Raw genomic sequence first — 27,934 nt, forward strand, 5'->3', positions numbered from 1 at the left:
CATGTTTCGTAGTCTCTGTCATGTTGAAATAAGGGTTGGAAAATATGCTCATAAAAGAGAATGAATACACCCTTGTGTGTTACGTACTCTCAGTGTAATTTCTGAAATAAACCATGTTCTTTTATTAGCTGTGCTATGTCCGCCATGTTTCGTAGTCTCTGTCATGTTGAAATAGGGGTTGGAAAATATGCTCATAAAAGAGAATGAATACACCCTTGTGTGTTACGTACTCTTATGCTCTGTTGTGTGTTCATGTATCAGTGTAATTTCTGTTATCTTAAAATAAGGGTTGGAAAATATGCCATGTTCTTTTATTAGCTGTGCTATGTAATTTCTGCTATGTTAAAATAGGGGTTTGAACGAGTTCACCCTTGTTATGTTACGTACTCTTATGCTCTGCTGTGTGTTCATAGTCTCAGTGTAATTTCTGTTATCTTAAAATAAGGGTTGGAAAATATGCCATGTTCTTTTATTAGCTGTGCTATGTATTATCTGTTCTGCTGTGTGTTACGTAGTGTTATGTGTTATCTTCTCTTGTATGTGTTCGTAATCTTATGTGTTATCTCCTATGTTAAAATAGGGGTTGAAAAATATGCTCATAAAAGGGAATGAATACACCCTTGTTATGTTACGTACTCTTATGTGTTATCTGTTCTGCTGTATGTTACGTAGTGTTATGTGTTATCTTCTCTTCTATGTGTTCGTAATCTTATGTGTTATCTCCTATGCTAAAATAAGGGTTGAAAAAGTACTCATAAAAGGGAACGAGTACACCCTCTAAAATGGAGGTCGTAAAAGAGAACGAATACACCCCCTTAAAAGTACTCGTAAAAGGGAACGAATTCACCCCTAACATGGAGGTCGTAAAAGATCATGGGTGGACGGGGCGTGGGTCATAGCGTATCGTGAGACAGTGGAAAATTGAGTCCTTGCTCTCAGGAGACCATGGAAAAAAAGGCGATTTTTCAGCTACCGGGGGTCAGGTATCCCCCACCTACTAAAGCCTATCATACAGGTGGAAGGCCATCACAGGTGAAATCTAAATCTAATGAAGATTATGATAATACAAAAATAGGTGGAAAGGATATTAACTAAGTAACTAACTCTATGGCCTATGGAACCCGGAGGTTCAATGCCGCGTTCACAAAAGCTCTCCACTGACTTCTACCCTTAGCTAATTGGATCCAGTTCCTACTTTGTATTTCTATCTCTGCGAGATCCATCTTAATATTGTCCTCTCATCTGCGACTAGGTCTTCCTAATGGTCGTTTTCCGATTGGTCTTCCAGTCAAGACTTTGAAAGCGTTTCTACTTTCTTTCATTCTAGCTACATGTCCTGCCCACCTAAGCCTCCTAGTCTTGACGACCCTAACAAAGTTGGGTAAACCGTATAAATTATGTAGTTCCTCATTATGAAGTTTCCGCCATTCTCCATTCCCGTTCCTCTTGGGTCCGAATATTCGTCTCAAAATCTTGTTCTCAAACACTTTCAGTCTATGTTCTTCCTTCAGAGTAAGTGACCATGTTTCACAACCATACAGAACAACAGGCATGATTATCGTTTTGTATATTTTAAGCTTCAAATTCCTCGATAGAATTCGCGACGACAAGAGATTTTGAACCGAATAGTAACATGAATTCCCTGCTTTTAGTCGACATTTAATTTCTTCGTGAATATGATGTTTCTCTGTTAATATTGATCCTAGATATTTGAAACTATCCACTTTATCAAAAGTATTATTTAATATTTTAACGCATCCATAATTTGCTGCATTCCGGTCCCGACGCACTTCCATGTATTTAGCTTTCTCTGCATTTACTTCTAAACCCATGTCCCTGCAGGCGTTTAATAAGATCTCTGCATTTCTTTCTATTGTTCTACTATCATCCCCTATTAAATTTACATCATCAGCATATGCCATAACCTGGTGAATACCGTTCAACTCTAGGCCCTGGTTGCTATCTTTGATTTTCCTTATAGCGTATTCCAGAACGAAGTTAAATAATAATGGCGACAACGCATCTCCGTGTTTCAGGCCATTTTCGACGTCAAAGCACGTGGACAAAAATTTTCCTACCCGGACTTTACTCTGGGATTCATTTAAACATATCTTAATTAATCTAATTAGCTTTCTCGGTATTCCAAGTTCTATAAGAACGTTGTATAATGTTTCTCTCCTAACCGAGTCGTACGCCTTTTTAAAGTCAATAAATAGTTGATGTACCGGGGTATTGTATTCCCACTTTTTTTCGAGTATTTGGCGCATGGTAAATATTTGGTCGATAGTTGATCGATTTCGTCTAAATCCGCACTGATAATCTCCAATAATTTCATCTGCGTATGGGGTCAGTCTTGCTAACAGAATATTTGAAAGGATTTTATAGGATGTTGACAGAAGAAAAATGCCTCGATAATTATTACAGTCAGTTTTGTCGCCCTTCTTGTGAATTGGAACAATGATTGATTCTTTCCACTCTTGTGGCAATTCTTCCTTGTTCCAGATAAGGAGAATGAGATTGTGTATCTTGTTCCACAATTTTTCGCCTCCAGCTAAAATTAACTCAGCCGGAATTTCATCTACACCCGGAGATTTGTGTTTCTTTAATTTCTTTATAGCGGTTTCCACTTCTATTCGGTTGGGTTCTGGAATATACGGTTCTGCGGTATGTATCACCTTTTCTCCACGCACAGTAGTTTTTGGTTGCGTGTTAAGCAAATCGTCAAAGAAATCTTTCCATCTATTTAAGATGCTACCCGTATCAGTGAGAACTGTACCGTCAGATTTCTTTAATATATAAGCACGAGGTTGATAGCCTTTCTTAAATTCGTTGATTCCCTTATACATGTCCCGGATGTTTTTATTTTTACTATTATCTTCAAGTTCCTTAATTTTAGCTTTCAGAAGGTCGCGTTTCTTTGTTCTAAAAGTTTTGGAAGTTTCCCGCCTGATATCTGCGAAATTTTGTGTAGTTATTTCATTCGGATTTTGTAGCCAGAGTAATTTTGCCTGTTTTCTCTTCTCTGCTAGTTTAATGTATTCCTGGTCGAACCATGGTTTGTTCCTACGTATTTCCGCGTGTCCCAATTTTTCTTTTGCTAAAATTTTAATGCTATCTCTAATTTCAATCCAGGTACCCTCAACACTAGTGCACTCCGAATCTTCTAAAGCCGAGAATCTATTCGAAACTTCAATCTGGTATTTCTCTCTTATCTGGCTCTCTTCTAATTTCTTTAAATTGAATCTCTCCGTTTTCGGACAATGAATATTACCTTTATTCAACGATAAGCTCTCTCGTATTATCGCTGCTACCAGGTAGTGGTCAGTGTCACAATCAGCCCCTCTAAACGACCGGACATCAATTGTGCTGGATTGCCTTCTTCTATCTACTAACACGTGATCAATTTGATTGTGTGTTTTTCCGTCTGGTGATGTCCAAGTGTATTTATGAACGTCGCGATGTGGGAATTTTGTACTCTTCACGATTAGGTTTTTGGATGTTGCGAAGTTCACGAGTCTAACACCGTTGTCATTACTTTCCTTATGAAGACTTTCGTTCCCTATAATCGGTTTGAAAACACCCTCTCGTCCTACCTTCGCATTGAAATCTCCTAATAGGACTTTCATATGGTATCGCTCGTAAAAACTGTCTTTTATATCGTCATCCTTATCTTCAGTTGGGGCATGTACATTTAAAACAATAATATCACACCACCGTCCCTTAAGAGTAATAAAGAAAGTCTATCAGTAACAAATTCAACCCGTTTAATTGCTGGTAATATACGTTTATGAACGAAAAACCCTGTTCCTAACTGGTGATTTTTATTTCCTTCCCCGTAAAAGAACGTAAAATTTCCGGAATTCTCAGATCCATTTCCTTCCCATCTAACTTCCTGAACTCCTACTACGTCCATCCTGTATTTCTCTAACTCACTCGTTACGGATTTTAACGCGCCTGCCCTATAAAGACTCCTAATATTCCATGTTCCAAATCTCATGTCCATTTTCTTTTGCTGAAGTCGTGCCAAGTTATCAGTCCTTGTCCGAGGCTTTTGTGAATATTTCTGAACAAGTGCTTTCTTTTTTACAGGATGAGGTTGTTAGCCCTACCCAAACCCCCAAGCTGGAGGACCACTCCTAGTCGGCTGTCCGCGACTGCTTATTCAGTATATTCGCAGCTAACCTCTATATCTAGAGGCCTTCTCCTCGATCCGCAACCTGAGGACGCGCCATGCCGTGGTGACAGGAACCCACGTTACACGGAAAGGATATTATATAGGTGGAAAGCTAATCATACAGGAAAAACCTGACTCAATGAGGAAGATGATCATAAAAACTAGGTGGAAAGCCTATCATACAGGTGAAACCTAGACCTATGAAGATGATGATAAACATACGAGGAAGGCTAAGTATGATAAAAGGAACGAGGATGAAATAATTGAAGACTAGAGTAAGCTAAACTTGAGTCGAGAATAGAATAGAATAGGAAAATTAGAAGATGAACAAATATTAGGTAGTTAGGAGTTTATATTAAAAAAATATCCTTTTTTCTTTTTTTTCTTTCTTTGTTGATTTTGTCTAAATTTATCTTTTGTTGTTTCTTGTGTTGTGGTTTCGTCCATTTTTCCTATCCCTCGTCCCTGTCCACCCTTGTCCAAATAGAAAAACAAATGAATGATAAAAAAAATAATAAAGCAAAGAAGATTGCAATGATGATAGCCCTGTTTCGGTTAAACTTTCAGGTGCCGAAACTGAAAGGCGCGATCTGAGAAAAAAAATAGGTCAATATGCAGTTAAATATAAAGTTGATTTTCAATAAAAAAATCTTTTTTCAAAAATGTGCCAAAAAAACCGCGGAGACTTTTTATATGACCCAATAGTTACGAAAATTCATTTTGTCAGGTGCTGCAATGAGCGATGCAGCCTATCTCGTCTGGTTCCGAACGATGAGCCGGCAACGTAGTTTCCATTGCATAAGGCTCCGTTGGAAAACCACGTGGTAGATTAGATAGTACTATGGCCTATGGATCCCGAAAGTTCAATGCCGCGGTCGCAAAAGCTCTCCATTGACTTCTGCTGTTAGCAAACTAGATCCAGTTTCTACTTTGTATGCGTACGTTCTGCAGGATTCTTCTTAATATTGTCCTCCCATCTGCGCCTAGGTCTTCCCAATGGTTGTTTTACGATTGGTTTTCCAGTTAAAACTTTGAAAACATTCCTACTTTCTTCCACCCTGGTTACATGACCTGGCCGACTGAGCCTTTTAGACTTGATGACCCTAACAATGTTCGGTAAACGATATAAACTATGCAGTTCCTCGTTATGCTATACACCATAGGTATATACTGCAGTTGACTTTGAGAGAAATGACAAACATTTAGTAGTTACGTGTGAAGATATAGTAGTGAAATTCGTGCTGTGATATGGAATTATGATACATATTTAACAATAAATTGGTCTTTTCTTTAAAAAAATTACAGAAGAAATACAATAATTCACAAAGCAAGACTAATATTTAAGGAAAGTATTACGTAAGTAATATATAAACACTACTACAACATAAAAAGGTGTGCCTTATTATCATATAATTGCACAACAGTGAATATATCCATTTTAAGATGCATCGCCAGATATACTTACATTTTGCAGTTAATAAAAGTAGGAGATTGTAAACATAAAATCTGAAGTATATCGATCCGTATGTGTACTGCAAGGATTTGTATCATTGAATGGCTGCGAATAATTCCTGCCCTTGCACCGTCGGCGGCCTAACCTTCAGTACGTCTCGCTTGCCTTCACTTGGCAGGCTTCGATGGTCGCTCTTGGGACAGGATACTACAGTAATTCTCTTGTCCAAACATATCTAGTAAATGAGACTGTGGACACAAGAATAAAAGTTTTTAAGCAGGTAGTTGGCAAGTCTATCGTTTCTCTCTCTCTTACTATTTACTCCTATGATAATCGTTCATTATGCCGCCTAATTTAATTCACGTTTCAATTGTCCGTATGGGGAATCAAACCTAAGACCAAACAACAGGAAATTATGTCAGGCTAACCATTGAGTAGTGCTTTTTTTTATTTTTTATTTTTATTTTTATTTTTTATTTTATTTTTTTTTTTTGGCGTAGCACAACAGATTTGTATTATTGAAGAAGGTAAATGACACCAGGAAATATGGGGTTCATTCAGTAACAGTATGCGTCAACACATGAATATTTTGCGTTGCGTTATACCCAACAAACTTTGCGAAAGTTGGGGAATGAGCCTCCAAGTCTGACGGGCGGAGAGGTGAGGCAGGATCACTGAACCTTTGAATTTAGTACTTTAATTACGGGCGTAAATGAATGAGCATGCGTATGTGTATTTATTTATTTATTTTCAGGAAACGTAGTAGTTAACTGGAAAACATCTGGTAAGAGGTTTGCTCATTGCATACTCACATCGTCGGTCCTTTTAATAGCTATCCATAATACGAGTAGTGTCGAGAGGATGCAGACAGTAAATACTATAATTTTAACATATTTATATGTGCTCATAGGTCATATCCTTCTGTTTCGTCATGTTTCCACGTATCAACTCTTCCTCAGAACCTCTTTTCGTTATTCTTTTTTTTTCCCACCAAGGTCGCAGATACCTAAAAAAGAAACAGAGAAATCTGCTCGTGAAATGGTAGTGAGTGAGTTAATTCCGTGTAAATCTTACCTAATCATACTCGACTTCTTTTATTTTTAAATAGGGCCTATATACTACTGTGTAGGTGAAGGATCTGCCTTCTTGATAACAGTGCAGTGAAACATCCCTTATCTGATGCCTCCATAATACTTTACAAATAAAGATATATACAGTGTTCGCCAGAAAAAAAATGTATACATTCTTTGTCCTACTGTATCAGGACACTGGTATTGACAGTTGTTCTGAAATTTAAGTATGTTGTAGTATGGTTTTTCGGCATTATCGGCAATGCCAATTGTTTTCAGTTGGGACGCTCGAGAACTTTCACCAGAAGATTACATAGGCATGTGCATCGGTCTTCATTCATACATTGATCGCTGTGGCTGCAGCGACAGCTCATCGTTCCATGCGCCTCAAAGTTGTCAGCAATGCGTTTGATTGTTAGGCGGTTTGGTGGTTGAGTACCAAACTCCCCTCTTCCACTTATGCTGTACTTCGATGCCATTCCCAAACCTGATGAAACACTTCAAAACGTATTTACGTTGCTCGAACGTCAAGCATGCTCCTACCATTTTTTTTTTTTATCTCACTAACCGTATTGACCAAGGATGTTATAAAATAGAGGATCTGCCCATACAATAAAATCGTGAAGCCACAGGTCACAGCTTCGCCACACCTACTCTGTCCACTCCGCGCCACTAAGAACGCAATGCTTCGAGCCAACAATCATGGCGGAAACAAGAGTAGCCAATCAGACGTGCCGGCTCAGACGATGCTCGGTTGTTTTCTGGCTTCATTAAGTTCATATGATGAAGATACGTATGGGCAGATCCTCTATTTTATAACATCCTTGGTATTGACAAAACCGACATCTGTTGAGCAGAAAACCGTACTACAAAACAATTGACAGTGCCGACATCTGTTGGACGAAATACCATACTACAACATATTTATATTTCAAATCAATATTTAATAGCAGTATCCTAATACATAATGACAAAGAGTATATACATTTTTCTGGCGTATGAAACGCCCTTCTTCGTTTTGGGAGAAAAAGTTAATGAAAAATATTCGACCCTCCCTCGCTTAGAATAGTTATTTAAATGAAAAGGAAATGAGGAAAATCCGTAAGGTCAGCCCTTTCCCACTTACACCAATCATCCGTTCTCACCCCTACACCGATGTTGACTGAGTTTGTACTTAAACAACATTGGGTATACCACTATTCATCTCAGCTACCCCGGAAACTATAGATTGGACATTAATATCGGTCATTTTTTTAAAAATTACTTTTACGTGTCATACCCACTCTCACGCCTATGCCGATTAGGGAACTCCCTTGTCGTTATATGGATAACGTAAGCGTCTTTGGCGTTGGAAGACTCGGGATCGTTTCCCGGTGTGAATTCATGTGGTTCGAATCCAATGTTAAACTGTAAGTCTGCATCTCACATAGTTTCTTGTTGAACGACAGTCTAAACTCAAATCTAGCTGGCTAACCCATTCCGATGGAGGATGAACTTCGTCTTATATCATAAGAGCCTTGAAAGGCCTAAGGGTCATAATCATGCCGAGTATCAGTGGCGTAACTAAAGGCTTGGGGGCTTCCTCGCAAACAGCGTGGAGTGGGGCCCCTTCTCTACGTCCCACTTCACGATTTGGGGCCCCCTGCAATCCCGGGTCTGCGGGGAGCCCATATTTACGCCCCTACCGGACATCATTTTAATTGGTTCATTTACGTGATGAGGTAACGTACATCCGTAAACCTGCTAGCGCTCTCCAGTTTACGGATACGGAAAGTATTATACTTTTTTCCGTTCCCGGCACCGTTTTAGTAAATGCTTCCTAACGACAGGGAATAATCCTCAGTTCTTCATTTATATCTAGCGAAAAAAAAATCCTCAATTTGAAAATAAGTTCTCAATCGACAAATTGAACTGGCCCAGCAGTTGAAATCGAACTTCGAGTAGAAACTGCAAAATGTACACGGCAGACTATTCCCCATTTCCCCATTAGAAATTCATAAACCGTCATGATTGCTGTGTTATGTCCATATCTTCAGTATTGAATAATGTTTCATATTCACATTGCGTTACTTTTACTTTCAGTACAGTGTGTACATTTTTTTTTTTTTTTTTTTTTACAAGGGGTACCTGAGAAGGAAATTACAAGTTTACCATAATTCCGATATATTTTGCAGTCAGCATAAACGCATATCCCAGTGATACTTTTGTATTTGTATTTTTCAGAAGAGGATATCCCCCACGTCCTTTCAATAATTCGAATAGTGAGGACAGTATTTCGATATCATTGTATACTTTTTTATAATTAATTCCTATATTTGCTGTATATTGCATTGAATCATCAAACGATCAGTGGCAGAGCACTTACCTCTTGTGCGTGATGTCCTTGGTTCGATTCCGGGAAAAGGAGGTTTGTGGTGGACAACATCGTGTCCGTGAGTATTTTTTCAGTTACTGCAATTTCCTCCCACTTTCTTATTCCACCGATTCTTTCATAATCATTCATTTGCTTTAATCATCTATGTGTCATTGCTAACCTACATAAAAATAAATAGGCTATATGGAGTATAATATTTCTCATGTGTTTGCTAATAGTACGCAAGTTGACGCACCTGCTTAAGAGTTAAACGAAAATAAAATCTGACCGAAGCAAACACGTACAAGTGGAGTCAAATAACGTTCCCGATTTCAATACGTAAACAGATCACACACACACTCATTGATCAACTTAAAAAGACTTTTTCTAACATGTTATAAATGTTCAATATGCGATTCACAAGTTATACGACACACATTTAGTCTGTAATCAAGTTCCTGCCAAACTTTTCTTAGCATGTCAGCATCGATTTCGGCCACAGCTGCAGTGATAACGCTCACACAATTCAACCACAGTTGTAGGAAGTAGCAGCACAAATACACCCTAAATTTTTCAGAGAAATGTCGTTGAAGTTACACAACGGACTTAGTCGCATGAAAATCAAGCACACAGAACGTTTTCTACTGGCCTGTAGAAACCATATTGCTCACTTTGACAAAAGTGCCTCCTGGTGGACGTGTACGTAACTACGCCCTGCAATATAAAGAAAAAAATAACTTTTTCAACTTATATTCCAGAATATATATTCAAGAAAAGGTCATTAGTCTCATTACTGTCCCAATAATAAATTAACGAAATTGGGAACATCATTTTGACTCATCCGGCACTGTTAGTAATTCGTGTTACAGTTTCAGTAATACCTAAAAAATAAAGTAATTCAATATATTGTATAATGCCTCTTCGTGGCATAAGTGGCTAACGTCCATAGTCCACCGTTCGATTACCGCTCAATCATTGCCTTCATCAGACACGTTATTTGTGAGGCATAAGATAATTTGTGTGATGAAGGCAGTGATAAGTTCCTGAAACTGTAACACAGATTCCTAATAATACAGCATATGTTTGCTTCGGTCAAGACTTTATGTTTGTTTTGTAGTTCCAAGCTAAAGTGAGTAACATTCAGTTATTCGTAGCTTTCCCGGTATTTCTTCTGAATCCAACATCCCAATCCGTCTGTCCTACAGACATCGAATTAAGGTTGTATATGGTAAGAGGAAAGTAGACGACCTTGCTCGTATCCTCCTGCGGCCCCTAAATGCAACCAAGCTAACCCGTTGCAAATCTCTCTCTCTCTCTCTCTCTATGTGTGTGTGTGTGTGTCAGTTAATGTGTCAGGGAGGACATGAGAAACGTATGAAGAACCTGCCTAACTACTACAATGAAGTTACATAACACATCGACCATGTCCTAACATTAATAGACTGTGGAGCTCATTCTTTTCCCTTGTTAATAGCTGTTTCCGTTCCTTGTTCTTTTAAAATTAAATCACTGTCACTTCTTTTATTTGTTGTTTTGTGTAAAGAGAAAGGACGTTGAGCGCCAATTACATTGGTTTTTTAAAGTCTATAAATGCCAGCCGAACACTTTGACCAAGTCACAAGTAGACTCATAATATAAGTGAAGCAAGGTCATGATGTAACCTTGCAGTCAATTTAAAAGTTAATTAACTGCCTATAACCTATTTTTGTGTACATTTCTCTCATAAGAGTTGAGAATTTATCTATCTATATATATATATATATATATATATATATATATATATATATATATATATATATATATATATATATATATATATATATATATATATATATATATATATATATATATATTTTTTGTGTCTCTCTCTTAAAACTTAAATTATAATCACGTAACTTCCGAATATGTTTTTTTTTTTTACTGTCTTGTGATGACAAGTTGTATCTTTTCCGATCAGCTTTTATCCTGTATCTTGTGATTAGTCTTTTTTTTTTTTCGACTTACTGGTTAGTTCATTTTGTCCTGTGATTATAAGGTTACATATTATGACCATAAATATTTGAAAATGAAATCTTTACGTTGAACGTCCCACGGTTATGCCGGTTAAGCTAAAGGAGACGGTGATAATGAGAAATGAGTGAAATGTAGAAAGTGGGAGGAAACGGGAGAACCCCGAGAAAGCCCACGAGCACGGTGTTTGTCCACCACAAAGTCTACACGGCGCGAGCTGGGATCGAACCAGGGACCCGAACCACCGGAGGTGAACGCTCTAGCACTGAGCCACCGCGCCCCCCATAAATATTTGAGTAGGCAGCTTACACTCGCCAGGGCTGATGATGTGGCCTATATTTAAGCTCTTTTAATGGTGACATACTATGTGGAGAACGGGCAGTGATGGTTGATTTTAATGGTAATCTTTTCACCCACCAACTGCTCCGGATTTAAGCTCCCGCGATCCTGGTACGAATCCCACGTTAGTAACAAGTCCTGTCTTTCATAACCTATAGGTTGCATAAGGCCGCAAAACACAAGAACTGAAACCCATTTCATATTTTTTCGACCATAATTTTATTATATTTTCCGGAATCATAAATTTGTACCTTTCTCGCACATCTTGTAATCCAACTTGGATCTTTCTTTCGACCATGCTTTGTTTCATGTGTCTTGTGCATTTTTTCTACCTGTGTTAGTTCTCCAGGTAGAATTTAGTGTAGCTAGTGGTTAGAGCGTTGGACTGACGTTCGCGGGGTCCCGGGTTCGAATCCTGGCCATTCCTTCCTAATTTTCGGCGTCCACTCAGCGTCATGAGGCAAACTGGGGATTTACGTTAATAAAAGCCACTTGGTCTAAAAAAGCTCGTGATAGCCTGTCAGAGACAGAACGACGCAGTGCGCTTTATCTTTTTCTTTTTAAATTTTTACTTTTCAGGGTGGTTAATGCGCTGCTTCCCAATCATTTATATTATGTATTAATCAATTATTTTCTTTCTTCTTTCAGGTTATTTTCTGCATGTAAAAGGTTAAATAAAGCAAAATAAAACAAACAAACAAAAAAGAGAGAGAAATATAAGGGCATGGTTTTAAATATTAGGTGCCATGCTGAAAAGAAATGTGCCTCACCTCAATCTGCTGAGGTTTGACAGCCGAAAAGACAGGGAGATAATAAAGAAACATTAAGTATAAGAGAGAGAATAAAGGCAAGAGGCAGTTGCGTCTGCCATAAATAAGTCCGAAAGTAATCGGCCAAGGCAGGGGGAAGTGGAGGCATAAAAAAAAAAAAAAAAAAAAAAAAGTGCGCTAACCACGCGTTCGTCCGTCACTAGGCTCGACTTAGTTTCGGCCGGTCGCTAACAAATGGCATTGAAGCGGTTCCGGTCCATAAGAACTGGCAGGCCAGTGGTTAGTTTTTTCCTCCAATCATGCTATAGGTAGTCAAGCTTGGCCGACTTGCAATTCAAGCTTACAGCAAGCGTTTTCCCAGTTATCTTATAGTTTTGCTTTGGTCCTTCAATCATAGTGCATACCGTAAAGCTTGTGATTATAGTTTACATTTTCTGTCTGTCGTTCTTAACTGTTTGGTGTTTTGAGAAACATTCTGATTGTAAATATTTTGTTATCACAACTTGAATCTTTCGACTATAATACCTTATCCTACAGCTTGTGATCAGAGCTAAAGCATACGCGGCGTGTGTTTTAAGCGAATTGAAAGGAAACTGTGACACGAGGTTGCCATATATAAAGTTGTCTATGGATAAGCAGACACACTAGAGCGGAAACAAGTGAGCATCTGACAGGTAGACTAACGTACATGTAAACAAACGGATAGCAAAACTACAGCTCTCTCTCTCATTTGCTAACAGCGTTTTAAACAAAGCACAGCTCCGCCTTCAATCGCCGTCAAATTTGTTCACACTCTAGTATCTTTCGGCCGTAGGTTTCACGTTAGTCCTATAATTATATTAAGTTACATCTGGTGGTGTGTCGGTGTCGCATATATATATATATATATATATATATATATATATATATATATATATATATATATATATATATATATATATATATATATATATATATTTGGTCTAGGAATTAATTCGTGCGGTTGGTACGCATACATTGAAGCTGTACTACAAACACAAAATACATAAATACCTTAAGAAAAATATTGTCCATCGCTAGCCACCACTTTCGACCATCTGTCAGGCAATGTACGGATTCCGTGGCGAAAGAAGTCCTCATCCTTGGAAGCGATCCAGTCAGAGACCCATGTTTCGATATCTTCTGAAGAAGTAAACCGCTGTCCAATCAAATCGTTGTTCATGCAATCGAACAAGTAGTAGTCCGAAGGAGCAACGTCTGGTGAATACGGCGGGTGGGGTAAAACTTCCCATCCGACATTTTCTAAATAGGTTTTGACCGGTTTTGCGACATGTGGGCGAGCGTTATCATGTTGAACAATAAGTTTATCATGTCTGTTCTCCCATTCTGGTCGTGTTCTGGCCAGAGCTTGCTTCAAACGCATTAATTGTCGTCGATAACGTTCTCCATTCATAGTTTCACCCGGTTGCAGCAGCTCATAGTACACCACACCTTTCATATCCCACCATATGCACAGCATAACCTTTGCACAGTGAATATCTCGTTTTGGTTGTGATGGACCTGGTTCACCTGGTTTCACCCAGGCCTTTTTTCGTTTAGGGTTCTCGTAATGGATCCACTTCTCATCACCCGTAATAATTCGATGCAGAAACCCCTTTCTGCTCTGTCGTTGAAGCAGCAATTCGCAAATGGTTTTTCGTCTTTCAACGTCTCTGTCTTTCAATTCATGTGGAACCCAATGTGACATCTTTTGAATCATTCCCATGGCTTTCAAGCGTTTGGAGACTGTTGTTTGATCAACGCCTAATGCTGCTGCAAGTTGTTCCTGCGTTTGACACGAATCCTGCTCGAGCAATGCTGTCAATTCTTCGTCTTGAAATTTTTTTGGCTGTCCAGCTCGCTCTTGGTCTGCCAAGCCGAAATCACCACTTCTAAACCGTGCAAACCACTTCTGACACGTTCGCTCAGCTAGAGCATGGTCACCATACACTTCCACCAAAATACGATGACTTTCAGTCGCACTTTTCTGCATGTTAAAATAATGCAGCAGGACACCCCGCAAAAACACTTTATCAGGCACAAATTGCGCCATGTTCACTTAACTACAAACTGGTGTTGTTGACGCTTTAATCCACTGCCCTATACTACGAACGATACGCGATGACAGGGGTTTGCAACACATGTGTGGATACACGGAACTGTGGGACGCTCCGTTCGTTGCGCCATCTCTTGTCCACCCGCACGAATTAATTCCTAGACCAAATATATATATATATATATATATATATATATATATATATATATATATATATATATATATATATATATATATATATATATATATATATTACCTGGTATTGTGTTTACGATTTTCTTTAAGTTTAACGTCCCACGTTTTCCTTCTTGGTTAAGGGAGACAGTGATTATAATGAACGAAGTAGTGGAATTCTTGAAGGAGGAAATTGGGAGGAAACGGGAAAATCCCGGAAAACCTCCACACACAGGTTGTTTGTCCACCACAAAGCACACTAGGCACATGTCAGGATAGAACCAGGGACCTCACGCACCAGAGGTATGCGCTCTACCAGTGGGGCACCACAGCCTCTATTTGTTATTTTTCGGTGTCGCATTAGGTCATAGAGATTATTATGTGACATAATAATCATAGCATATATGGGTCGATTATAGTAAGTATCACGTAACTTCTGATTACAACTTGTATCTTTCAGCCACAGATTTTAACATGTATCTTCTGGTAAGTGTTTGTTCTGACTATAATTCTTATGATATACTCGGTGTCACTGGCGCAAATTCCGGGGAGGAGGTGAGGGAGAATGCCAACCAATTTTGGAACTGGGGGACTGTCTTCACCAATAATCCGATTTGAAATGGGTTTTTTGGGGGAGAAATGTGGTGATTTGTGTCCTACTGCCACAAAGGATAGTGACATGAAATTGATGTCCCTTGTTATATAATATACAACAGGTTCACCTCGGAAATCAAATTAATTTACCTTACTATGTCTCATCTCCCCCTTCCCCCCCCCCCCTTCGCCTCAAGAATAAGCCTCTAATCTGCCTGCCTCCCAATGTTGAAGAGAACTCTGCTTTCCTGATCCTCCATAGCTTTGCACTTCAATTTTGTTATATTCTGAACATCGCTTAAAGAAAAAAAAAAATATATATATATATATATAGGAACGGTCTTACCCGTCCCTCCCCCCTAATGTTGAAGATAGATTTGCGCCGATGCTCTGTGCGACAAGAAGTCAATTATTAATGGTACTTTGAAGAATGATCACGCAAATTATTGTCTTTTTTTTTTTTTTTTTTTTTTACGAACATGTGCAATTTATTCGCAGAGAAAATGAAAATACTATATCCGTAAAATATTGACGCGTATGCATTTGTGCAGTCCTGTAACTATAGTTTATTGAGCAAGTGAAAAAAGTGCACGTTTAGTATCAAGTCATATTAAACAGACATACGTTGAAAGACACGAAAAGAATATGAGAATTCAATTATTGTTAAGAAAATCACTGGATAGCTCTTATAGAACGCGCTGCGTCGGAGAGTTCATTGGCCACATTTGTAATTAACGTTATTTTTGTTCTGAAGAAGCTTCGTCAAATAAACTAAACAGACTTCCTTCTTCCTGCTCAAATCTCAAATCCTGGAATCAGCAATTACGTCTAATCACGCAAAGATCATAACTTACAACGATGATCATATCCAACAAGCCGATTGCAAAACACGGAAGTCAAAAATGCATGAAGTCATTACAAATTATTTATTTTTAAGAAAATATAAGTGCAAAACAGGCTACTAAATGCTAGATGAACCTATATTCTTATTCAATAATTCAATACGGTACAGGCCAGCCGAGGGCAGATGTTTAACACAGAGCTGTCCTTTGCTTCTAGTTTCACTTAGCTCACAACGTATCCGTCCTGAGTTCGAGTACCGCCTGCGACATAGCAGTTTTTATTCTTTAGTTATGAATGGAACACAGAGAAGTTTCATTTTACAAAAAAAAAAAAAGAAAAAGAAAAAGAAAAAGGGGGGCACAGTGGTTCAGTGGTAGAGCGATTACATCTGGTGCGTGGGGTCGGTGGTAGGGGTCGGAACGAGCGAGTTTTCTTTGAAACTCGACTCGACTCGAGACAAACATCTTTAAGCTTGACTCGAGAACTCGGCTCGAAAAATTTCCTTCAACTCGACTCGAAACTCAACTCGAATTCGGGTCGAGTTTCGAGTCGAGTCGAGCCAAATCGAATCAGATCATGTGTGTAGTTTCTGTTCAAGTATTCCACATAGACAATATAATTATTATCAATGATACTACATTATTATTATTATTATTATTATTATTATTATTATTATTATTATTATTATTATTATTATTATTATTATTATTATTATTATTATTATTATTATTATTATTATAACATAGTGTATATACGTGAAAGATAGGCGATTTGTATCTGAACACTAGAAAGTAGTTGACTGTCGACCTCGGTAGTTGTGAAGCCTAGGAGGCAAAACCATCGTTCACGAGGTTCTGGATTTGAGTTTCGGAGGAGAAAGTATTCGAGCTCCAGCCAAATTTATTTAAAAGTTGTAAGACGTCGGCCAAACAGTTCAAAACTACCCTGGCTTGGGGAGCCTAACTAAGACGATGGATTATTCCAACCGAGCCGTCTTCAGCCGATGGCTCAACTCAACCCAGCCGGCCCGAGCCATCGGTTCAATTGAACAAAGTCGATGGCTCATCCTACTCGAACCGGGTTAAGCCATCTGCTCAATTGAATCGGGCCGACCGAAGGCTCATCCCAACCAAGTCGGCTCGAGCTGTTTTCTCAGTTGAACCGAGCCGAGCCGGTTGACATCACTACCCGGGTTGGGCTTCTGCTTGGGCTCAAAATTTCAATCATGTAGGTCACAGCCTTGATGATAAGAACTACAATATATACACAGGTTATATTGGTACTCACGACATTTGAGGCTGTCTCTTTACAGAAAGCCATTCTCGTCTCGTTATCGAGACGAGACGAGATGCGAGCAGTGTCCCCTCAAGTAAGCAACACTAAAAGTATTCCACATTAGTGCTTACATTTCTCGTGGCCCTTCGCTTTTCAGTCTTATCAGGCCAAGATTTGAAAACGAGTTAAAAAGAGCTAGGCCCAAAACTCGACTCGACTCGAAACTCGACCTCAAAATCAGTGACTCGGCCCGAAACTCGACTCCAGAAAATTACCTTTGACTCGACTCGAATTAAGAATCGAGTCGAGTTTTAGCTCGACTCGTGCCCATCCCTAGTCGGTGGTTCGATCTCCGGCTAAGTAAGCTTCTGGTGGACAACATCATGTTCGTGGGTTTTCTCGGGATATTCTCGTCTCCTCCCACATTTTGTTCTACCAATTCTTCCATCATCATTCACTTACCTTTATCATCCGTCTCTCTTAGCCTGAAGAACATAAACGTAAGACGTTAAACTGAAAGATTTCATTTCATTTTTCCTAGTGACTCTACACATATAACTAATTACGTTCGGCAAATGCTTCCGTCTAAAACAAGATTTTCGACGAATCATCAACATACTGCGTAGAATACCATAGCTTTACTTACGGAATCTGACCAGCGTTTTTATGTAACGAGACATAAAAACAAGGTCAATCAGATTTTTTTTCTTAATTCTTTAAGTATCGTTCTCTAGCACTTCATTTGCAAGCACTTATTAGTTGATAGATGTTCGCAGATGATGGATACGACAGACGCCATTGATAATGGCACCCAACACCCATCCCAGAAGGATCGGCTTTTATCTCGTTATGTAACAGAATCACTCTCCTCTTCTGATTTAACGTCGCAGTTAATTTTCACCACTCTATCATTTCTTCCCCTCTCTCTCCCCGGAATCCCTTCGTATTCAGATATGAGAACGCCACTGTACGAATGTCCTCAGCGCCACACCGACCGAATTTTTTTCTCCCACTTTTTTCTTTCGTTCTTTTTAATTCATTTCTGCGACCTTTCTAATGTTACTTCCTCTAAACTCGGTAGGGCAACTCAGCTACAACGACTGTAGGCTACGTAGATGCAGATTACATACGTCAGAAGCTTCTGGCTGGTGTTGAGTGTGCGAAAATTAGGTCTCTTGTTTGTGACGTATTAAAAGAGGGCATGAAGGTCACACGCCAGATGGCACCACTTTACAATCATTTTTTTCTTAAAATTGCCCACCAAATGAACAGTGTTAAGAAACAGTGGAGATGCAGATAGATAGATCGATATATATTTGAAATTCGACATCTCGAAGTGCTTTCCGATTTTTTTTAAAAATCAAGTTATAAGAAATTCATCTTAATTGCTGTATATCACTATAACGACTGCGACAATCATAAAATTAACTGTATGTAGGGTTTCTAACTGGTCAGGTTGGAGATTCTACGTCTTTCCCCAGAGGATTTGTTGTTGTTGTTAACCCGAAACACTTAAAATCCCAGAATTCAGTCCTCCTCCTCTTGAATAATAAATATATGGTACATTGATTACAAGAAGAATAAATAAATAGATAAAATTCAAGTTTGTAATCAGTGGCGGATCTAACCCAGAGCCGAGGGGGTTAGTTCCCCCAGTTTCCTGAATGCTAAAAATATTTTAAGCTATTACTTATATATTTTTGAAAGTTTATAGTAAACTCATGATATACATATCATAGTTAGGGTTCTGGCTGCCTCCCCCAGTTTTTGCCTTCTAGATCCGCCACTGTTTGTAATTATTGCAATCACAAGTCTCAGCAGAAAAATGCCGATTCAAAAGTTCAGTTCAGATGACAACGACTGATTTTCTCAGCAACAATGGTTTTATTTTAAGTAAGAGAAAATTGGTGCTCCTGTCTTTCCAGCGTATGATCATGGAGTTTCGCTTCTTCTTTGCACTGTTAAAAACAGACCATTTTGTCTTTCTCACATTTATTTTCATCCCCTATTCTTCACAACTCCTCATCAAGTTTTCTAACATCTTATTGATTTTCTTTTCAGATTCCGCAACAAGCACCATATCGTCTGCAAATCGTATACCCTAATCATTCTTACCTCCTACTGAAATGCCGTCTTCAGTATGTAGACTCTTTTTCACTATCTTTTCTAGGGATGGCCACAAAGTTCCGGTTCCGCGAAGAACCGGTTCTCGGGGATCTGGTTTTCAGAACCGGTTCTGGAACTGGTTCCGGACCTGGATCCGAAAACCCGGTTCCAGAACCGGATCTTAGGAACCGGTTCCAGACCTGGATCCGAAAATCCGGTTCTAGAACCGGATCTTAAGAACCGCTTCCAGATCTGGATCTGAAAACCCGGTTACAGAACCGGATCTTAGGAACCGGTTCCAGACCTGGATCCGAAAGCCCCCAAACACCCGTAAAGGAGGCACAAAGTTCACCTTCAAAACAAATGCAAAGAGGACCATGCGCTTGTGCCTTCCCACCCAGACCCGCTTGTGCCCCCAGAAAAAAATTTTGGTCCACCAGTGGGTGTTTAGCCAAATGAGTTTGCCAGTTTGCCTGTTTAGCCAATGAGTTTGCCAGTTACCTAGTTTATTTAGCCAAATGAGACAAGCTGCCGCCGCCTGGGCGCCTGCCTGTCGCTTCCACCATTTCATCTAGCATACTGTTCACAGCCTGCCAGCAGCTCCGGTTTAGCGTAGGGATGGTCACAAAGTTTCGGTTCCAGCGGAACCGGTTCTTGGATATCCGGTTTTCAGAACCGGATCCGGTTCCAGACCTGGATCTGAAGAACCGGTTCCAGACCTGGATCCGCTCAGACCCGAAAACCGGTTCCACCAGGAACCGGTTCTGGCCATCCCTAATCTTTTCTACATAGATATTAAATATTGTTCACGAGAGACAGCATCCCTGTCGAACTCTCCTTTCAATTGCACTCACTTCTGTCATTTCCTTCCCTATTCTAACACTTACTTGTTGGTTCATGTATAAGTTTCTTATGAGTCTTCGATCTTTCCATTCCAATCCAACCTTCTTCGAAACTTCCAACAATATTTTATTCACGCGGTCGAAAGCCTTTTCTAGATCAATAAATACGACATACATATCTTTCCCGTTTTTATAAACTTTTCACCGATCACCCTTAATAATCCAATTGCATCTCTCGTGCCCTTACCTCTTCTGAATCCGAACTGTTCCTCCTCAACTTTTTTAATTTGTTCTTCCATACAACCTTTTGTTGAGAATTTGAAGCAAAAAAAAAGTTTTTTTTTTTTTTTTTGGTGCGTGAGACTAATAGTTTTATATTTTTCACATCTCTTTGGGTTTGATTTCTTAGCCATTGGCATCATGACCGTCTTCAGGAAGTCTTCTGGCCACCCTCCTGTTTCATATATTTCATTGCAAAGTCGCAACAATTCTTTTTTTGTACTTGTCTTCCATATTTTTAATAATTTCAATTGGCATATTATTTATCCTGGCAGTCTTTACGTTATCCTCGTCTACTTCAGATTCTACTTCAACTTCTAGGCCACACGTTCTATCGCAACTCTCATACAAGTCCTCGACATATTCTTTCCATCTTCCGAAGTCTTCAGTTATCTCGCTGTCGCTGCTTACCTTCTCATTCTTATTTTCTACTGCCATCGTGGTAAGTTCCATAGACTTTACCCCCTTGTATATTTCCTCATATTTTCCAACTCTTTCTAATTCTTCTATGTCCTCGCATTTTCTTTTGCAAAACTCTTCCCTTCGCATCTCATTGTTTAACTTCCTGACATCTTTCTGCCCTCTTCTGTATCAACCTGTTTCCACGTCTTTCTTTCTTTGCCTCATCTTCTGCATCATCTGTCCTGTAACCCATGGTTTATTAGCCGTTCTGTGTTCGAGGTAACCTACTGCTTCTTTTCCAGCCTACTGTATGCACAGTTTAACATGCTTCCATCGTCTTATACTACCTGCATCTATCCTTTATTCATTTGAGTATTTTTTTTTTTTATTCTTTCGAATATCTCAACGAAACGACTTCTTACTTCCTCGTTTTTCAATTTTTCAGTATTCAACATCTTCTTGCCTACTTTTCTTATGTCTACATTGTCAGTTGAATATCCAAGGGTCGAGTTCAAAATTGTACTTCAGCATTGTAGAGTTTACTTTCAAATTTTTACAGTTGGTATGATTTTTTGGGTAATTTACTAACGGTACGTCAAATCTTATCATACTGTCCTAATTTAAACACTAAGAAATACGTAATTGCAGCCATTTTTCACTTTCTATTTCTTGATTCGTACAAGAAATTTTTAATGACTTGGTAATACTGCTCACAAATTTCCGTTTAATGAATTGATAAACACCAAATAAACGATTTGATATAAGCATTTGGAATAAGGAAAATTTTAGATTTTTTTTTAATGGAGTTTTAAGCAGAATAACGAAAAAGTGAAAAAACAACCTTATTAGTGTTTCGAAGAAAGCAATAGGAGGAACAGCATTTTAATTGGCACTGGGAAAAAACGCAAAAGCATGCTTTAAAACGTTTATTTACCAAGAACACATAAAGAAACAGGTCAATGATACTTGTCTATGTGCACAGTGTATATATAATATTAATGCAGCATTCTAGTGTTGGATGTTTTTGCTTCTTCTTCTTCTTTTAGAATAGACTAATTGATGTCATTTATCTCTTTAACTTAAGGTTAAAAATATTAATAGAGTAATAAAATGAAGATTATATGACGAAAGGAATAGTGTCTTTGACACAAATACGAGTTAGCCACAGTGTATCATCCAGGCTATTTATTTTAGTTTTCCACGCCTCGTCTACAAGAGTTTACCATTTACGCTGAGACGTACTTGACTTCATAATAAATGGGCCGTTCACCCCCTCCCCTCAAAACTTGTTTTTTTTCTTCTTTTAATTTTCGTTCTTCTTTCCAAACTTTAAAGAAAATAACTATTTGCAATTGTAGAAAAGAAGGCTGTGAAGAGTTGTAATGAGCACTTGTTTTTTTATTTAATTGGTCAGTGTTGCAGCGTCAAATTTGTTGTTTGTACGAGAAAAGCTGGAAGGAATAAAATGTAAAGCTAGAAGAAATGAGAGAGAGAAAAATAAAATACGATTTCGAAGTAGAGTTCGGCAGAGTAGTTCATCAATATTCTATATTTACGACGTTTGTGTGTGTTGCCAATTCCTTTCGACAATGAGATCTCAGAAACCACAAGCTTTTCTGGTCGATTTCAAATTTTGTGCAGATTTGCGAGCTGTCATTCAAATTTTCATTTAAAAAAAAAAACGAGGAATTGTTTTACTTATTCTATGTTTTTAGGGGCGTTTTGAGCCCATAAGGTTAACATTATCACTAGGGCGTTGCTAAGGTTGATATTCGTGTGTTACGGAACTATAGTAGAAAAGCAGCGTATAGTAAGCGCTTTGCTTTATTATTATTATTATTATTATTATTATTATTATTATTATTATTATTATTAATCGATTTTAGCTGATTTTATGCAGGGGAGAATATATATGATCTCAATACTCAAACGGACATAACGACGACTCGGTTAACTACGCGTTCCTCTGGTAGCTCAGTTGGTAGAGCGGTGGACTGTAGTGGGTTGAGTTCTGTCAGTAATCCATAGGTCGCTGGTTCAAATCCGGCCCGGAGGAATAACTTTTTTTTTATACATAGTATTCGGAAGTTAAAAATAACATTAACTTTCGTTTTTAATGGAGTTAATTATCTCCAAGCGAAAATTGTAAATTTAAGATTTTTTTTTTTTTTTAACACACGGAATAACTTAACTGGATCTATAAGCAGCAAGGTCTTATAAACTACAGGTTAGCAACAGATTCTTTTAAAATTACTTAGTCCGAGTAATCTACTCTTCACGTTGCTTAGGAAATATTCTCCAATCGACAGTTGAAGAGAGAGAGAGAAAGAAAGACTACACTTGGTTGCAATGCAATAGTTTCTATATCTTTTCACCTTACTTTCTATATTAAAGCCATGACATACTAATGCAAATGAGGCAAACGTGTTGCCATAAATTATCACCAGAGAGGAACAAGCTCGTACTCAGTGGCGTATTTAGGGGGGTGGCTTCCGGGCTTAAGCCCCCCCCGAAATCTTACTTAGTATAGTAAATTAAATGAAATATCTTGCAGAATTTTCACATTTCCAGGCAAAGCCCCCCCCCGAAAGTTAGCAAAGCCCCTCCCGAAACAAAATCGTAAATACGCCACTGCTCGTACTGTAACTGAAAATATATACCCCCCTTTTACTGTCGATAGCGAATGGACTTAAGTTAGTTCCCGCTCCAGGTCCTCGTCAAAAGAAAGTGCCGACGGTATATATAGGCCTAATAAAGAAAATCTTAATATATATAACCGTATATCATGTCCCATATATATATTTAATGGACGTTCCTTGAGCTTGTTGTGGATATCCAGGACCTTATTACATTCCCATGATCTACGCAACGTTTGTCCTCAATGGCTAGAGCACAAGCTTTGTTGTATTATACAAACTGTTACAAAAATTTGTAGCAATATTTTGAGAATAGATTCCTTATATCAATTAAAAAAAAAAAAAAAAAGTTCATACGGATCTGAGGTCGGAAGTGCATACCGTATTTACTCGCGTAATTTTCGCACTTTTTTAGACGAAAAAAGTTGTTTTAAAACAAGGGAGCGTAAATTATGCGGGGGGAAAAATTAGCCACGTCAGTGAACATCACTTAATTTTTTTGCACAGTCAAAATAACACGAAAATACCGATACACATCTTCTTTGTAGCAAGAATTGACAACAAACAACTAATTCTAAATTTGTAGGAAAATAACATTAAAAAATTGTTAAGAAGTCGTGTGGTTTCTTACCTTACAACAATGGCTTTGCTGCGTTGCCAATTGTTCATTAGCTACAGTAATTGATTCCTGGAAAAATGCTGTTTCACAAAAAGTTTCCGCGTGCGCAAATTACGCGAGGAAAATAAAATATACAGAAAATGCCCTTCAAAATTGGGATGCGAAAATTATGCGAGGGCGAAAATTATGCGGGTATTTACGGTAGTTTCGTAACTATAGAGTGCCGAAAACGTTTAAAAAAAAAAAAAAAAAAAACTTCAAAGGCCCATAGTTACACTACTATAGGACTGATCGTAGTCGGATCAAGACCTCACTTAGGAACTAGTCCAAATATCCATCTTTCAGAATCTTCGATACTTGCACAACCATTTTTAGAGAGACTGTTTGGGAATTCTTGATTACTCTCCACCTACCTCTCTAAAAATTGGTGCATTCTTGGTACAAGTACTGGAGCATTCTTAAACATGGATATTTGGATAGTTCACATAGACTCTACCAGTTTCTCAGTGATGTCTTGACCCGACTGCAGTAGGTCCCAAAGTAATGGAGCTATGCACTTTTACATTTCACTTATTTCATGTTTTCGTCACCCTATAACTCCGAAACTATCCACTTTTGAGCACAGATACATATGAACTGTTACTAAAGTATTATGACATTTTTTTGTAACACTCTGTATATCGTTTATGCGTTACACATACTTCGTTTGTGGCGCAAGATCCACAATTTAAAGTAAAGTCTGAATCATTGTAATTTGTTCGATGTTCTCCTATCGGGAATGATACTACATTAGACCCAGGGGGAGTGGTATACTTAAATACAATGGAAAAATTAATATTTACGATGTTAAGTTATATGTACAAAAATTATATATATATATATATAATACTTGTCCTGAAAGGACATAATCCCCCGCTCTTGATAAAATTCTGCGTACGGCACTGTCTTCACCTATAATCGAATCCGGGACCACGCATATAGAAAACACACGCGTTATCGATGCGTTGTTCTTGCAATTGGTGATAAATCGATAGTAAGATTTAAATTTAAAAGGAAATCTTCGTTGAAAAATATTCTTCAGACACACCACGATGACTCGCCTGTGTTCCTCTGGTAGCTCAGTTGGTAGAGCGGTGGACTGTAGTGGGTTGAACTCCCTCGGTAATTCAAATCCGGCCCGGAAGAGTTATTTTCTTTTTAAACTAATAAATTGACTTCTCTGTATTCTTTCTTGGATCATGTTATCTAACAGTTATTTTTCAAAAGCGAAATAAAAAGGTACTAACTTATAATATTAAGGATGAAAGTATACAAATTTTGCTTTAGATGAAAAACGAAAAGAATGGATAATCAACATGTGTTGAAAACAGATTGGACAAGACGCAGGAAAAGAAGATTGATTGATTGATTTTGGGTTTAACGTCCCGTTCAGCAGCGAGGCTATTTGAGACGTGGACCTACTGATTAACGTGGAATCCGAACCACATGAGCTCCCGCCGGGAAAAAGAAGATTGAAATAACGGTTGAAGTGACGTACACAGACGTGGGAGGATCGGGGGTTTAAACCCCGTTTGAGCATAATAATATGGAAAAATCAATATTTACTATAGTAGATAAGATAAAGCATACAAAAATCACACTTCTTCTAAAAGAAAATTAAATTGAGTGCTTAACACCACTTGACGAAATTCTTCGTACGTCACTGCCTAGATTATTATTATTATTATTATTATTATTATTATTATTATTATTATTATTATTATTATTATTATTATTTATTATTTCTTGGCAGAAACTGAGACTAATGAGGCTTTATCTATTTATTTATTTAGGTTTGGTCCTGGAAAAGTTTCCCGTTTCACGGTCCTAAGCTTTGTATTTTATCTATTTTGTCCAGTGTCAACTATTTTCGGTGGTCGTTATTATGTTCCAGCTATAATTACCGCATTATCTGCATACCTGATTTGCCCTGCTATCTTGAAATCTCCAATTCCCATTAATGCTTCCTGCATAGGTACTAATTGTGTCTGGACTAGCAATTTCTCAGAATGTAATAATCCTTCTGAAAAGAAATTATTTGAAGAAAATTACCCCGTTTTTCTAAACCTGGTTTGTTCATCATAAGGATAAAAGACATTATGAAATGAAAGGAAAATTTTGAGTATACACATTCTTGATTCCTTTATCCAAGAAACTGGATTTTTTGTGTAATAGTGCCTAACAAAATGGAATCCGAACAACTTTATGTACTGTACCAATGCAACCTTTAGAAATAAGCTATTTTTGACTAAAGAAATCCGAATGTGTCGCATGACGCACTGTCTGGGAAACACAAGATTCCTTCCCCCGCCTGTTCCTTGTCTATTCCATTTATTTCATTAACAACATCTAAAGCTAACAAGAGATGTTCCAGACCTACAGGTAGACCCTAAGTCATAGTGAGTTTTAACTAAAGATTGATATAAATATTTAATTGTTCGTATATTAATTTTTGAATTAAATGGGAATTTCAACAAAAGTTATTTTAAAAATGACGGTACAGCTTTAGCTGTATTGCCTGTGATCAGCACCGTAACTTAGATTCTTTTCTGGGGGGAGGGGGGACAAGCATTAATACACGTATTTGGGTCTCTAGAAAAAGTTGTTTTTTCTAATTCTTGAGCCACCTCTTTCCATCTTTCTCTTACTCTTTATGGGCCCCCAGGAGCCTGTGGGCCCTTCCGCACGGCAAGGTATGCGGGACCATTAGTTATGCCCCATGGCCTGTTCCATACATGACAAATTAATTAAGGGTACAATATTGACAAATCTCAAAGCATACGAATAAATATTATTTCTAGGGCCCGTAATAATAAATATATATATATATTTTTTTTACTGAAATGGGCCCACGATTCATTTTTGTTTTATTTATCTTTTGTGTGGTGTTTTGTTTATGTAATGTAGTGAACCAGTTTGATGCTTTATGTATAATTTCATTTCGCATCGTATATGAAGTAAGAAAATTTTGTCCTAAAGTGGAACCCCTCGAACGGCAGGGAGTTTCTCTGAGGAAACAGTTGCCCCTGCCCCCACAAGTTACGGCCCTACCTGTGATATATGGTAATTCTTTTGATCTTAATAATTCACTTTTCATATCGCTAACGGCACTAAATATCCCACACTTGGTATCAAAAGCGTTGTAGTAAAACCTTTTTCGAATAAATAAATAAATAAATAAAATTAAAATTGTTTATTGAATAGTAGTTCACACTCATGAGTATAAAATAAGACTCTTCTATTCTTCTCCAAAAGCACTAATGATTAAATAGGTGCCTCGGGCGTAATTCACGGAGGCTACAAATGTAAAAATAAAAAATAAAAAGTATTATGTGTACATCACAAGGAAGATTTTTGAAGTGAAAACAAAATTGTTCAAAAGTAGAGGTCACAATTAGGAAAAAGAAACGTCAAAATCATAGTTTGATTACTAAAGAAAAGAAAAAAAAAACATTATAACACTCTAGCCAGTCACAAATGACAGTTTCCGAACTTTACAGTATATACCGACACTATTTTTTTTTTTTTTTTTTTTTTTTTTTTTGTTTAGCAGGAAGAATATGTGCTTGCATGTTATGATCGTTTTTTCTTCTTTCTTGGTGACATTTAAGATGAGTCCACAACTCGGCATCGACAAACGAATTCTTTGGACCGAGATAATCTATCTGAACATAAAGTCAGGTCAGTTGAATGAATACCAATGGATGGATAACAGAACGATATGTTTCTTTCTATTCTATGAAGCCCCAGATTCTTCTTCTTTTTCTTTTTTTATTTTTTCGTTAAAGAAGGAACTAGTTTCATTGGCGCCGATGTCGAAGGAGATTATAAGGTTTTGTAAGGTAGGTGTCAGCGTAATATATAATCCACCTCTTCTTGATT

The 27,934-nt window shown here is 38.0% G+C and overlaps 1 long non-coding RNA gene and 1 other non-coding gene across 2 annotated transcripts in view; both read left to right on the top strand.

Moving 5' to 3' along the window:
• Positions 1-27,934, top strand: part of LOC145689937 (uncharacterized) — a 175,008-nt gene that overhangs the window by 77,251 nt on the left and 69,823 nt on the right. The gene's annotated exons all lie outside the window — the stretch shown is intronic.
• On the top strand, positions 22,722-22,814 carry TRNAY-GUA (transfer RNA tyrosine (anticodon GUA)). The gene is made up of 2 exons: positions 22,722-22,758; positions 22,779-22,814. It is a non-coding gene; the product is annotated as a tRNA-Tyr (tRNA).

Source organism: Thermobia domestica, chromosome 7, assembly GCF_964235325.1.
Source record: "Thermobia domestica chromosome 7, izTheDome1.hap1.1, whole genome shotgun sequence".
Classification (NCBI taxonomy): Eukaryota; Metazoa; Arthropoda; class Insecta; order Zygentoma; family Lepismatidae; genus Thermobia; species Thermobia domestica.